General features: G+C 37.3%; 1 long non-coding RNA gene across 1 annotated transcript; it reads right to left on the reverse strand.

Moving 5' to 3' along the window:
- Positions 1 to 1678: 1678 nt before the first annotated feature.
- On the reverse strand, positions 1679 to 14063 carry LOC145718529 (uncharacterized). Its single transcript, XR_014141874.1, has 2 exons — positions 13423 to 14063; positions 1679 to 3597 (listed from the first exon to the last, which is right to left on the reverse strand). It is a non-coding gene; the product is annotated as an uncharacterized LOC145718529 (long non-coding RNA).
- Positions 14064 to 14070: the final 7 nt, after the last annotated feature.

The raw sequence follows: 14070 nt of genomic DNA on the forward strand, positions 1-14070 counted from the left end.
TTTTTTTTTTAAAGATTTTATTTATTTATTTGAGAGAGAGAGAATGAGAGACAGAGAGCATGAGAGGGAGGAGGGTCAGAGGGAGAAGCAGACTCCCCGCTGAGCAGGGAGCCCGATGCGGGACTCGATCCCGGGACTCCAGGATCATGACCTGAGCCGAAGGCAGTCGCTTAACCAACTGAGCCACCCAGGCGCCCAGAATGTTCTAAAATTGATTGTGATGGTAACTGCTAACTCTGAATATACTAAAAGCCACTGAAACATACACTTTAAATGGGTGAACGCATGGTATGTGAATTATATCTCAATAAAGTTGTTACAAAAAAAAAACATGGGGTGCTTGGCTGGCTCAGTCAGAAGAACATGCAACCTTTGATCCTAGGGTCATGAGTTTGAGCCCCAAAATGGGTGTAGAGATTACTTAAAAATACAGCAAACTTAAAAAAAAATGAGGGCATGAGGCTGGTCAATGAACTAGATGGTTTTTAGTATAACTTCAGATTGTATCTTAAATATTCCTGTTTTTACTATTAATGTTGTTGGTTAAATTCTTAGCCAAAAAAGTATTATCTGTTGAATATATATGTATTACCTAATACAAGGTCATCTAGAAACACTTGTTTCAGGAATGTTCTTGAAGGGGATAGCCTTTTTGCGCAGGCTCCAGTCCACTGTAACTAGTATTATTTTTGCAGACAACAAGAAAACAAAAGTTTTTATCTTATGGAGATTTTTTTGGTTTTGTTTTTCTTTTTCTATTTTGTTTCCTAGATCACACTGGGTAAGTGGAAATATATTCCAAATGCCTATCTGATCACCTCTTGGTTTTAGAATACTGGCTGTCCCATCTAAATATAATTTAACTTGTTAAATATCTACTATACCTTTCTTTATATGATCAAAATAAGATTAACTTGATTGCAAATAGAATTTCACATTTATATGTAAATTAACAAATGTCTTCTCCCTAAATTTACCCCTTCACAGTAATCTGCAGACATAATAGCTTACTAATGAAGGGGGTGGCGGGGGGTAATAAATCATGGTGTCCAGGATAAAGCTTGGAAAGGAGATGAATAATTCCCTTTTCACTCAAATTCATGTTGAAATAGTTAAATAAAGAGATATTGTAACAGATCAGGTTGACAATCCTTTGGTTTTTCTATTATCAAATCTAATTCCTAAAAACAACATAATTGATAAAGATTTAAAGATTATTGCCTTGAGTTTTAACACAAAACTAGTTGTTTGTCAGGATTCTGACTTTCTGATATTCAAGCTCTATGAAGAAAAGACATCTGTTATGTGTTTCCCATTCAGCACACACAGATAATGCTTCACTCCATAGACCATATCTTGACATTTTAAAAAACAAAATGACTGTGCCCTCTGGTGGACAATGCCTTTTAGTAAATTTGTTACATGCCACACGACCATCATAACCACATCATTGTCTTGTTAAGAAAAAAATCCAGTCAAGCACTGTCACTCCAATCTAAACACTGCACCAACAAGTAAAAAATCAAAAGCTCAAAAGACTATGGTATACTTGTAGGATCTGCTACATCCAACAAGATAAAATTCCTGTTGTTTTTAGAGAAACTAAGTGGACTGAGCTTACATTGGAAATACATACCCTCTAAGATCACCTTCTAAATTGACAAATCATCAAAACAAGTCGGTAAGGTATATTTATTCATATTTTATATTCTGTAGAACTTTACAGATCCTCTAAGAACATAAGAGCTTTAAATGTGTTAATCAATTACAAAACTCCTAACAAAATCTTTGATAGCAAAAGAATTCAGAAACAAATACGGAAAGTAAATCTGTGAAAACTTAAGAGCCAGCAGAGAAATTCCTCAGTTTTGCAAACAAGAGTGAATCCTGACTAAAAGGAATTCTTTGATAATGAAGCCAAAAACATATGGTTTTGTTTTGTTGTTGTTTTTTTTTTAAAAAGAAACAGACCTTCAATCATTCATTACTCACATTGTTTGCCATTTGCAACTTCTCATAATAACTCAGTCACTGTTGAACATAATCTGGTTAACTGAAGTTGAACACAAACTGGTTATCAATTTGATTAAGGGGACCAGAACTTAAAATTACTAATGAAAATGGTCATATCCCAGCTACAGAAATTATTTCAGTATTAAGTATTCAAAGAGAATAGCGACTGGCAAAAAGGGATCGGATCGCACAGGTAAACAGATAAAAATAGAACAGTACAAAGTAATAAGGGTGGTAATACTGGTAATTAGTTTTTCCTGTTAATTTCAAAGACGATGATCACAGATTCATTTATTAAGCGAGAAATATATTGAGTGTGGAAAAAATGAATTATTTCATTATGGCAAGTTATCACTCAGAAAAAAAAGGTATTATTACCAAACTCTCCAGTGGTCAGACACTCAGATACCAGCAGTATATAAGACTACCTGTTTTTCATATCCTTGCTGGCCATTGACATTGTTAGACTCTTTATTTTCACTAATCTGATGAGTGTGAAGTGACATCTAATTTTAATATACACAAGGAGAGATTTTTAAGATATAATAGCAAAAAACTGACATCTTACATATTTATTAATAAAATAATGAAAAAATGATATATTCATAAAATGAAGTATTATACAACAGTCAAAATGAATGCCGACAATATAACAACGTAGATAAAATTCAAATACACTGCTGGGTGAAAAAAAAAGCAAGTTTAAAAACCAGAATAAACAAAATTTAAAAGCAGGTACAACAATGTTTATAGATTCATATAAGATAAAATGTTTTGTAACATAAATGGGAAAGATCTAAATTTCAGGATAATGATTATCTAGGAGGAGGAAGATAAGGGAATGGAATTTGGAAGGGAAAAAATGTTTCAATGGTACTGGTAACATTTTATTTCTTCTTTTAAAAAATGCAAAATATGAACACCCAGGTGGGTAGGTATACAGGATGTTTAGTATTCCCTTACTCTGTGTTTGAAATATTTAATAATTTTTAATAAGTGAAAGCAACCTAAACACAATGACAACCAATGACACACAGGACTGGTTACATTATGATGTAATTCAAATATTTTAAAAACTGCACGATGCCATGAATGCATAATATATTTACACGAAAAGAGATCCATGATATTGGATTTTGCCAAATTTTACGAAGCTGCAAAACAGCATAAACACATAAAATGAAGGCATAAATAGGTCTCTAAAAACGCAGTTATACCCAAGTCTACCACTATAATCTCTTCGTTGTAGAATTATGTATGATTTTCATAGTCTTTATACATGTACTTTATCATCTTAATTTTTATGGTAAGCATATATTGCTTATAATTAGAAAAATATTTTTTCATGGGAAGAAAAATTAAAAATTACTTTTACCATATCAAACTGAGAAAGCCAGCAAGGAAATCTAATGAAAACTACTAAGTGAACAAACAACAAAGATGCCCAGTAATGAAACAGGGAAGTGCAGGGAGTGTACGGAGTTAGGAGATCAGACATCTTCGTCTTCTTTGACTTACAATGTGGTTGGAAACTAAATAGGATAATGTGGGTGGGTCCAAGGATGATGGAAGAGACTACCCAAACTGTGGAAGAAAAAGAGCCAAGGTTAGATTTGGGGAATTATACGTAAGATGGGAGGGTAGACTTTCCATGCTTTCCTTCAGGCCCTCCTCCCCCTTACTCTCTCTCCTTACCTTCCACACTTTCTCTCCAAGTAATAAATTGTCATAATGAAATAATTCATTATTTTCCACATCTAATGAAACACGCTATTCCCTGATAAAGTTAATGAATGAATGAGTAATCACTACCTTTGAAATTAACAGGAAAAGATTTTAAAAGCTCAAAATTCACTGAAGATGCATTCTTTTTATACCTTCGTGCATGTGAAAAATGTCTTTTGATTTTAGAATTCCTATTTTATGTATAAACAGGTGTGGTGTTACTTCTTATTTTAATGGTTCCATTTCCTATTTATCCTTTAAAAAAGGAACTCTAACCTTTGCTTTAGTCTACAAATTTAAGGTGATATTATGACAGTTAACAGTTCCTAGGAGTGAGGAAGCTAAGTATATTCAGCCTAACCAAGACTTCTTCATATCACAAAACTATCGAGTGTTTTGGGAGGGAAAATACAATAGTGCTATTAAGCATCTTCCTTACAAAGAAAGCAAAGGAGGAATCACAAATAAGGCATCCAAACAACCATATTTCCTTGCAGTATTTGCATTTTTCTTCACTAGAGAAAAAAAAATTTCTCTTCTAATCTCAAGCCTTTGTATTAAACAAAATCATTTCTTCTGAAAGAATCCGGTAGAAGTTACTAGTAAATTTTCAAATAAGTCTAGTTTGTGGGAAGTTAACTAGTGATAACACCGGGTGCTAATTTAAGAATAATGATTAAGAGAAATCATATATAAGGATACATATCATATAAGGTACAAATTATCTAGAATAGATATTAAGAATGATACAGTCAAGGACAAATCTGCATCCCATGACCTTCATCCTCTATGTCTTCTCATCAACATGAAAAACATACACTAAGTACTAGATTACAAAAACATCATATATAATGATCATGATATATCTAGCCCAAAAGGTATTTTGCTGAAAATAAGATTTGCCATTGATAGCTATACTCAGGAAATCTGATGCTAAGCTTATTAAGGCTTCCTTAGAGATAAATCTGGTTTTCAATTTTTTAGTAATCATAGTGATGAGGGAACAGACGGCAAGCTGAAGACAAAGCACAAGCTGACACCCTACAACCCCCATCCCCACCCCTGGATGGGATATATGCGACATTCCTCAACCACTCCTGGTTGCCCTAAAGCTAAGGGAAGGCAAAACAAATGGTTAAACTTCTAGAGATTATAGTCCTGCAGGACCTAAGTCTCCCTCAGTTTACAATTTTTTTTTAACAAGAAAAACATTCTTATCAATAACCTACAGGAAATGTGGATGAAACTGGATGTCCTTATAACCTACAGCCCATTAACAGATACTTGAGGCAGGCAGACTATAAGGTTCCAGGACACCTGTGTGGCTCAGATGGTTAAGCATCTGCCTTCAGGTCAGGTCATGATCTCCACGTCCTGGGATCGAGCCCCACCTCTGGCTCCCAGCTCAGCGGGACGTCTGTTTCTCCCTCTTCCTCTGCCGCTCCCCTTGCTTGTGCTCCCTCTCTCTCTCTCTCAAATGAATAAACTAAAGTATTAAAAAAAAAAGAACATAATGTTCCTCCAGGAAGCTCCCAATGGTCTTCACTTTAATGCCTTGCTAGAGGGAAAAACAACCTTGACAATGGCAAGGCCTCCAGTAACATGTAGGTCCTCTTTAGCATATGAAAGTTCTTTTTTTTTTTTTTAAAGATTTTATTTATTTGACAGAGAGAGACACAGCGAGAGAGGGAACACAAGCAGGGGGAGTGGGAGAGGGAGAAGCAGGCCTCCCGTGGAGCAGGGAGCCCGATGTGGGGCGATGTGGGCCTCGATCCCAGGGCCCTGGGAACATGACCTGAGCCGAAGGCAGACGCTTAACAACTGAGCCACCCAGGTGCCCCATGAAAGTTCTTTTGAAAACCTCCCTTTTCCTTACCTCCCCCAACTCCCAAGTATATAATTAGCCACCCCTCACAAACCCGGTGCAGCAGCTCTTTCTGCCCACAGGTCCTGTCTCCGTGTTTTAATAAAACCACCATTTTGCACCAAATACGTCTCAAGAATTCTTTCTTGGTCGTCGGCTCCGGACTTCACCCTACCGAACCTCACCTATATTCCAAAATCCATATCAATTATCTCCTCTATTTATCAAGTCACTTCTGAAAAGTATATATATAAGAAACCTAGAAAAGTCTGATCCTCCTGATGATGTGGTATTGGAATATAGATGAGGTTTGGTGTTGAAAAGGGTGTAGAAAAATGGGTATTCTCATGCACTGTTAATGGGAACAAATCAGTATAGCCTTTTCGGTTTTTTTAATTATCTTAATTCAATTAATTAACATATAATTTATTATAGGCTTCAGAGGTCCAGTTTGGTGATTCATCAGCCTTATGTAATACCCAGTGCTCATTACATCACATGGCCTCCTTAATGTCCATCCCCCAGTTACCCCATCTCTCCACCCTCCTACCCTACAGCAACCCTCAGTTTGTTTCCTAGGATTAAGAGTCTCTTATGGTTTGTCTCCCTCTCTGGTTTTGTCCTGTTTTATTTTTCCAGTACAAACTTTTGGAAAGGTAATTTAGTGTATCTATGAAAATTTTAGATGTACAAACCCATTGACTCATCAGCTATACTTCTAAACCTCTATCTTAGAGAAATAACTTAATTGTGGATAAGAAACAAAAATATCGGGCGCCTGGGTGGCTCAGTTGGTTAAGCGACTGCCTTCGGCTCAGGTCATGATCCTGGAGTCCCTGGATTGAGTCCCGCATCGGGCTCCCTGCTCGGCAGGGAGTCTGCTTCTCCCTCTGACCCTCCTCCCTCTCATGCTCTCTGTCTCTCATTCTCTCTGTCTCAAATAAATAAATAAAATCTTTAAAAAAAAAAAAAAAACAAAAATATCTGTGAATGTGAAATGACTAATAAACTATGGTCCTTCATATTAGAATACCATGCAGTGCTTAATAGGAACATGCTACATCTATAGGTGCAGCTGTGGAAAGCTATCAAGACATAATGCTAAGGGTGGGGATGTGCAGGGAGTCAAATTACAGAGTAACACTGATGAGGGAACAGAAGGCAAGCAGAGGACAAAGCAGAAGCTGACACCCCACAACCCCCCCCATGGGATCTGTGTGACATTCCTCAGACACTCCTGGCTGCTCTAAAGGAAAAACAAATAGTTAACTTATAGAGTCTCCCTCAGTTTACAAATGTCTTAGCAAGCTACAAGAACAAAGCATTCCTATCATCAATAACCTAGCTTCCAGAAGGAAATGTAGATACAATTAAATGTCTTTATAACCTGCAGCCCATCGATTGATACTTGAAGTGGGTAGAGTGTAATGTTCCTCCAGGAAGTTCCCAACTATCTTAATGTTAATGCCTTACTAGAGGGGTAAACAACCTTAACTTCACAATGTATGGCAAGGCCTCCAGTATCCTGTGAGTCTTCTTTAGCACATGAAAGTTCTTTTGCAAACCTCCCTTTTTCCTTACCTCCCCCAACCCCATAGTACGTAAGCTGCCACCCCTCACTACCCCAGTGCAGCAACACTTTCTGCCCACAGGTCCTGTCCCCGTGCTTTAATAAACCACCATTTTGCATCAAAGAGGTCTTAGTCATCGGCTCCGGACTCCACCCCCTGAACCTCACCTATATTCCAAAACCCCATCAACATCGTAGTGGGTATCTGTCATTCATAATGCCCCAAATTTTCTGAATCCACTTTCCCCACACTACGAATTCCACCTTTACAAAGCAGACTAAAACAACAAAAACAACAACAGCAAAAACTAAACTATATTAACCAGCTTCCATTATAGCTAGTATTTCACTGAAGTATGTGGCTAGTTAACTAGAGGGCCTACAGTCAGAAAAATCAAGGTGTTAGATTTGAGAAAACAGTCTGGCAAAGGGTATTTCTTCAGCTTGGGTGGCAGTTGAGGCAATATGTTTTGAGGTAAGTAAGATCACAGAGGCTTCCTGATGGGAGAAAAGGTGCTATGTTTTGGGGGTCAATGGCTGCATCAATCCCTTATCAAACAAGGAGGTTCTGCGTTTTGTTCCTGACAATTTGGAAACTGCTTCTCCAGGATATGATACTGAGTAAGGGACAGGTAAGGCTAGGTAGGGAGAGACAGGTAGGGGGCCATGGGATCATGATGACAAAATTCAAAAATGTGGGAGATGAAAGGAAACCAGAGATAAGGGAACAAACCAGACCATCCTGTCCTAGGTGTCTGAAGTGGGCCTTGTTATAACAGCTACATGTGACCAGCAAAATTACTGGGACCCTAAAAAGGTAGTAAAGCCATTGAAGATATTATCACTAGTCCTTGCTCAATGGTGCTATGAATAGAGATGTTAAAAGGACTTAAGTTCCCTGGTTAGCTTTCTATAAAAGACCATCCCCAAAAGCCCCCAGTGACAACCCTGTTAGGATCCCTCTCACTTCTCAGAGCTTTTTCTGCATCCTCGCTTACTAAACTTCTATTGCTTTACTCACTCTCCTTTGTCCATGAGATTCATTCTTCAACTCTATGGGATAAGAATCTTGCTCTCCTGCTTCAAATACTCTAGACATCTGTATCCTTTCATAATCCCTTTCTGGGTAAATTAGCTAGAACTGATTCCATTATAAAAATTAAGAAACCTGGACTGCAAGGTTGTTTCAATATCCGCAAATCAATCAATGTGATACGCTACATTAATAAAAGAAAGGACAAGAACCATATGATACTCTCAATAGATGCAGAAAAAGCATTTGACAAAGTACGGCATTCTTTCTTGATTAAAACTCTTCACAGGGTAGGGATAGAGAGTACAAACCTCAATATCATAAAAAGCCATCTATGAAAAACCCACAGCGAGTATCATTCTTAATGGGGAAAAACAGAGCTTTTCCCCTAAGGTCAGGAACATGGCAAGGATGTCCACTACCACAACTGTTGTTCAACATAGTCCTAGAAGTCCTAGCCTCAGCAATCAGAAAACAAAAAGAAAAGGCATTAAAATTGGCAAAGAAGTAGTCAAACTCTCACTCTTTGCAGATGATATGATACTTTATATGGAAAACCCAAAAGACCCCACCCCAAAACTGCTAGAACTCATACAGGAATTCAGTAAAGTGGCAGGATATAAAATCAATGCACAGAAATCAGTTGCATTTCTATACACCCAACAACAAGACAGAAGAAAGAGAAATTAAGGAGTCAATCCCATTTACAATTGCACCCAAAACCATAAGATACCTAGGAATAAACCTAACCAAAGATGTAAAGGATCTATACTCAGAAAACTATAGAATACTCGTGAAAGAAATTGAGGAAGACAGGGGAGACTGGGTGGCTCAGTCATTAAGCGGCTGCCTTCGGTTCAGGTCATGATCCCAGGGTCCTGGGATCGAGCCCCGCATCAGGTTCCCTGCTCAGCCAGGAGCATGCTTCTCCCTCTCCCACTCCCCCTGCTTGTATTCTCTCTCTCGCTGTCTCTCTCTCTGTCAAATAAATAAATAAAATCTTAAAAAAAAAAAAAAAGAAATTGAGGAAGACACAAAAAAATGGAAAAAACATTCCATCCTCATGGATTGGAAGAAAAAATATTGTTAAAATGTCTATGCTACCTAGAGCAATCTACACATTTAATGCAATCCCTATCAAAATACCATCAACTTTTTTCCAAGAACTGGAACAAATAATCCTAAAATTTGTATGGAACCAGAAGAGACCCCAAATACCCAGCGGAATGTTGAAAAGAAAACCAAAGCTGGAGGCATCACAATTCCAGACGTCAAACTCTATTACAAAGCTGTAATCATCAAGACAGTATGGTACCAGCACAAGAACAGACACACAGATCAATGGAACAGAGAGCCCAGAAATGGACCCTCAACTCTAGGGTCAACTCATCTTCGACAAAGCAGGAAAAAACATCCAATGGAAAAAAGACAGTCTCTTCAACAAATGGTGCTGGGAAAACTGGACAGCCACATGCAGAAAAATGAAACTGGACCATTTCCTTACACCATACACAAAAATAGACTCAAAATGGATGAAAGACCTCAATGTGAGATAGGAATCGATCAAAATCCTTGATGAGAACACAGGCAGCAACCTCTTTGATCTCGGCCACAGCAACTTCTTCCTAGACACATCGCCAAAGGCAAGGGAAACAGAGGCAGAAATGAACTATTGGGACTTCAACAAGATAAAAAGCTTTTGCACAGCAAAGGAAACAGTCAACAAAACCAAAAGACAACCAACAGAATGGGAGAAGATATTGGCAAATGACATATCAAATAAAGGGCTAGTATCCAAAATCTATAAAGAACTTATCAAACTCAACACCCAGAGAACAAAGAATCCAATCAAGAAATGGGCAGAAGACATGAACAGACATTTCTGCAAAGAAGACATCCAAGTGGCCAACAGACACATGACAAAGTGCTCAACATCACTTGGCATCAGGGAAATACAAATCAAAACCATAATGAGATACCACCTCACACCAGTCAGAATGGCTAAAATTAACAAGTCAGGAAACGACAGATGTTGGCGAGGATGCAGAGAAAGGGGAACCCTCCTACGTGGTTGGTGGGAATGCAAGCTGGTGCAGCCACTCTGGAAAACAGTACAGAGGTTCCTCAAAAAGCTAAAAATAGGGGGCGCCTGGGTGGCTCAGTTGGTTAAGCGACTGCCTTCAGCTGAGGTCATGATCCCGGAGTCCTGGGACCGAGTCCCACATCGGGCTCCTGGCTCAGCAGGGAGCCTGCTTCTCCCTCTGACCCTCTCCCCTCTCATGCTGCTGCTCTCTCGCTTGCTCTCTAATAAATAAATAAATAAAATTAAAAAAAAAAAAAAAGCTAAAAATAGAGCTACCTGATGACCCAGCAACTGCACTACTGGGTATTTACCTCAAAGATACAAATGTAGTAATCCCAAGGGGCATGTGCACCCCAATGTTTATAGCAGCAATGTCCATAATAGCCAAACTATGGCAAGAGTCTGGATGTCCACTGACAGATGAATGGATAAAGAAGATGTGGTATATATATACAATGGAATATTATGCAGCCATTAAAAAATGAAAGCTTGCCATTTGCAACGACGTGACTGGAACCAGAGGGTATTATGCTAAGTGAAATAAGTCAATCAGAGAAAGACAATTATCATATGATCTCAATGATATGTGGAATTTGAGAAACAAGGCAAAGGATCACAGGGAAAGAGAAGAAAAAATGAAACAAGATGAAACCAGAGAGGGAGACAAACCATAAGAGACTCTTAATCTCAGGAAACAAACTGAGGGTGATGGAGTGGAGGGGGTAGGAGGGATGGGGTGGCTGGGTGATGGACATTGGGGAGGGTATGTGCTATGGTGAGTGCTGTGAATTATTTAAGACTGATGAATCACAGACCTGTACCCCTGAAACAAACAATACATTATATGTTAATTTTAAAAAAAATTAAGAAACCTTTCATATATACAAATGGTAATCACTTATGAACTTTTTGAGTTCATAAATTTATGAACTAAAAAGCACCACATATTCAGAAAAATTTCTGAAGGTCTATAGGATCACATAACACCCTGATATTTAATGCTGAAGAGGGAAGTAGGATTGACACGTATAGATGAAGAGGAGGTAATGGAAGGCTTTTCCTTTTTCCTCTGTATACTTCCTTTCTGTTTAAATATTTTTACAATGAGCAATAGTCCTACAATGCTGGGAATTTCTTTAATAATTTAAACTCTTCAAAAAATTAAAAACTAATATGCCCTTCCCAAAGGTGCCTGCCATCCTAAATGATAATAGTAGTTTTATGGAATTTTAAGAAAGAACAACCTTGAATCATGGAACACTACATCTAAAACTAATGATGTAATATATGGGGATTAACATAAGAATAATAAAAAAAATACAATAAAAATAACTCAATGGAAAGTAAAATTAAGTTAAACGATGTGCAAAATAAAGTTGCATTTTTTTATTATTACATTTGACAGACCAAAATTATGTTTGGATTAAATGTTATGTTGATGTGAAATTGTTATATAAAGTTTTAAATCCTTACTCTCAAAAAAAAAAAAAAAAAAGAAAGAAAGAACAACCTGAAAACATTCTGTGGTACATACGCACAATTTCATGTATTCTAACTTATATAACAGAAAAAATTCATCTTGCAATGGGGAAGGACTTTCTGTCACCCCAGATGTAGAAGGAAAGCATAGTAATTTTTAACTACATAAACAAAATTACTGAAACCTTAAACGAAGTTAAAAGATGAAGGACAAACCAGAAAAAATGACCTGAAACACATATGATATGGCAAATAATAGATTAATATTTCCAGTATATAAAGAATTCTTAGAAATCAGTAAAAATAGATATTTTAATTTAAAAATGGGCAGATAGGGGCCCCTGTGTGGCTCAGTCAGTTAAGCATCTGCCTTCAGCTCAGGGCATGATCCCAGGGTCCTGGAACCAAGCCCCTCTTTGGGTTCCCTGCTCAGCTGGGAGTCTGCTTCTCCCTCTCCCTCTGCCCGTCCACCCCTGACCCATGCTTGTGTACACATGCTCTCTCTCTCAAATAAAAAAAAAATCTTTAAAAAAAAATTAAATAAAAATGGGCAAAGAGCATCAACAGGCGCAATTCACTCTTGCATTCACATGCATACATTCAAACACACACACACACACACACACATACGGCAAAAAACTAAGATCAAGCTCAATAGAATTTTTTTATCAAATAACTAAAATTTGGTAATATCTAGTATTGAAGAGGGTGTAGGGAAAAAAGACAGTCTCAGACACTATTGGTAGGATTCTAAATTGTTCCAAACATTCAAAACGCAACCTGGAATATATAATAAAATTTTAAACATGTATTCCATATACAAAGCAATTCTACATTTGGAAATGTATCTTTTTTTTTTTTAGATTTTTTTTTTTTTTTTTTTTGAGACAGAGAGAATGAGAGAGAGAGAGAGCACATGAGAGGGGGGAGGGTCAGAGGGAGAAGCAGGCTCCCTGCCGAGCAGGGAGCCCGGTGCGGGACTCGATCCCGGGACTCCAGGATCATGACCTGAGCCGAAGGAAGTCGCTTAACCAACTTAGCCACCCAGACGCCCCTGGAAATGTATCTTATGCAAATAAATAGACAAATACACAAAAAAGAAGACATTCACTGTAGCACTGTTTATAAAAGAAAAAACTGGACAACCTAAAAATCCACATGAAAAATTAAACAAATAAATGTTCAAAAACCCATAGTATTTCACAGTATTGCAAAACCATCCAGCCATTGCAGATTCTTCTCTAATACCATGAAAAGATGTTCTAGATAGAGAATTAAGTGAAAAGGCCTGGAAACCAAGTAGCATGTTTCTATTTAGTGTTAAAATATAGATGCATTATATAAGTAAACACATAAATATATGCAAACATATATATCTATAAACACACACACACACCTGACATACAGCACATATCTTAGAAAACAGGTCTGAAATACATACCAAAATGTTAACAGTGGCTAGTTCAGAACGATACAATCATAGGTGATTTTCACTTTCTTCTTTATACCTTTTGAATAGTCTGAACCGTTTACAAATGAATGTGTGGATTTTATGATAATAGTAAGAAATATTTTCATTCTTTAAACAAATAAAGAGCAATAAAAATGACCTTACTAAATACCTGTGCTTTTACTACATATTACTATTTGCTTACCTTTAAACCTTCAGCTGGAAGTCTGTAACCAAATCTTGCTGGAAGGTCATCAAATGTCTGAGATGCATTTTCAAAATTATACTAAATATAAAATTAAAAACAATCAAGTTATACTCAATTTACACATAACATTAAAAACGAAATGTTTATTATTTACGTTGTCATTTCCACAATTCTGTTCCACTATCACAGCTCAACACAATTAAATCAACTTTGTAAATGTATATTCACTAAAATAGCAAGGAATATATACAATTTACTACATATATGACTTTAGATTCTGATTTCACATAATTATTATTAAACAGCAGCAATTCTATAACATTAAACCACTTACTGCTTTCTGAGTTTTTCCCACAATTCCCTAGCAAAGAATTTTCTAATCAGATTATTTTCCAGCCAGAGTTCCATTCGACTTTTTCTAAGGGGTCTGATTTAGTAGAAGAGATATACAGGATTTCTGGCCCTAGCTACAAAAGATGCCTTTCCCCAGACAAAGAAGCAGCATCAAATCATTTTTAAGAAATTGTCTTTTCTAGGGGTGCCTGGGTGGCTCAGTTGGTTAAGCGACTGCCTTCGGCTCAGGTCATGATCCTGGAGTCCCGGGATCGAGTCCCACATCAGGCTCCCTGCTCAGCAGGGAGTCTG

Source organism: Leptonychotes weddellii, unplaced genomic scaffold, assembly GCF_054177405.1.
Source record: "Leptonychotes weddellii isolate Sample4059 unplaced genomic scaffold, ASM5417740v2 HiC_scaffold_1696, whole genome shotgun sequence".
NCBI lineage: Eukaryota > Metazoa > Chordata > Mammalia > Carnivora > Phocidae > Leptonychotes > Leptonychotes weddellii.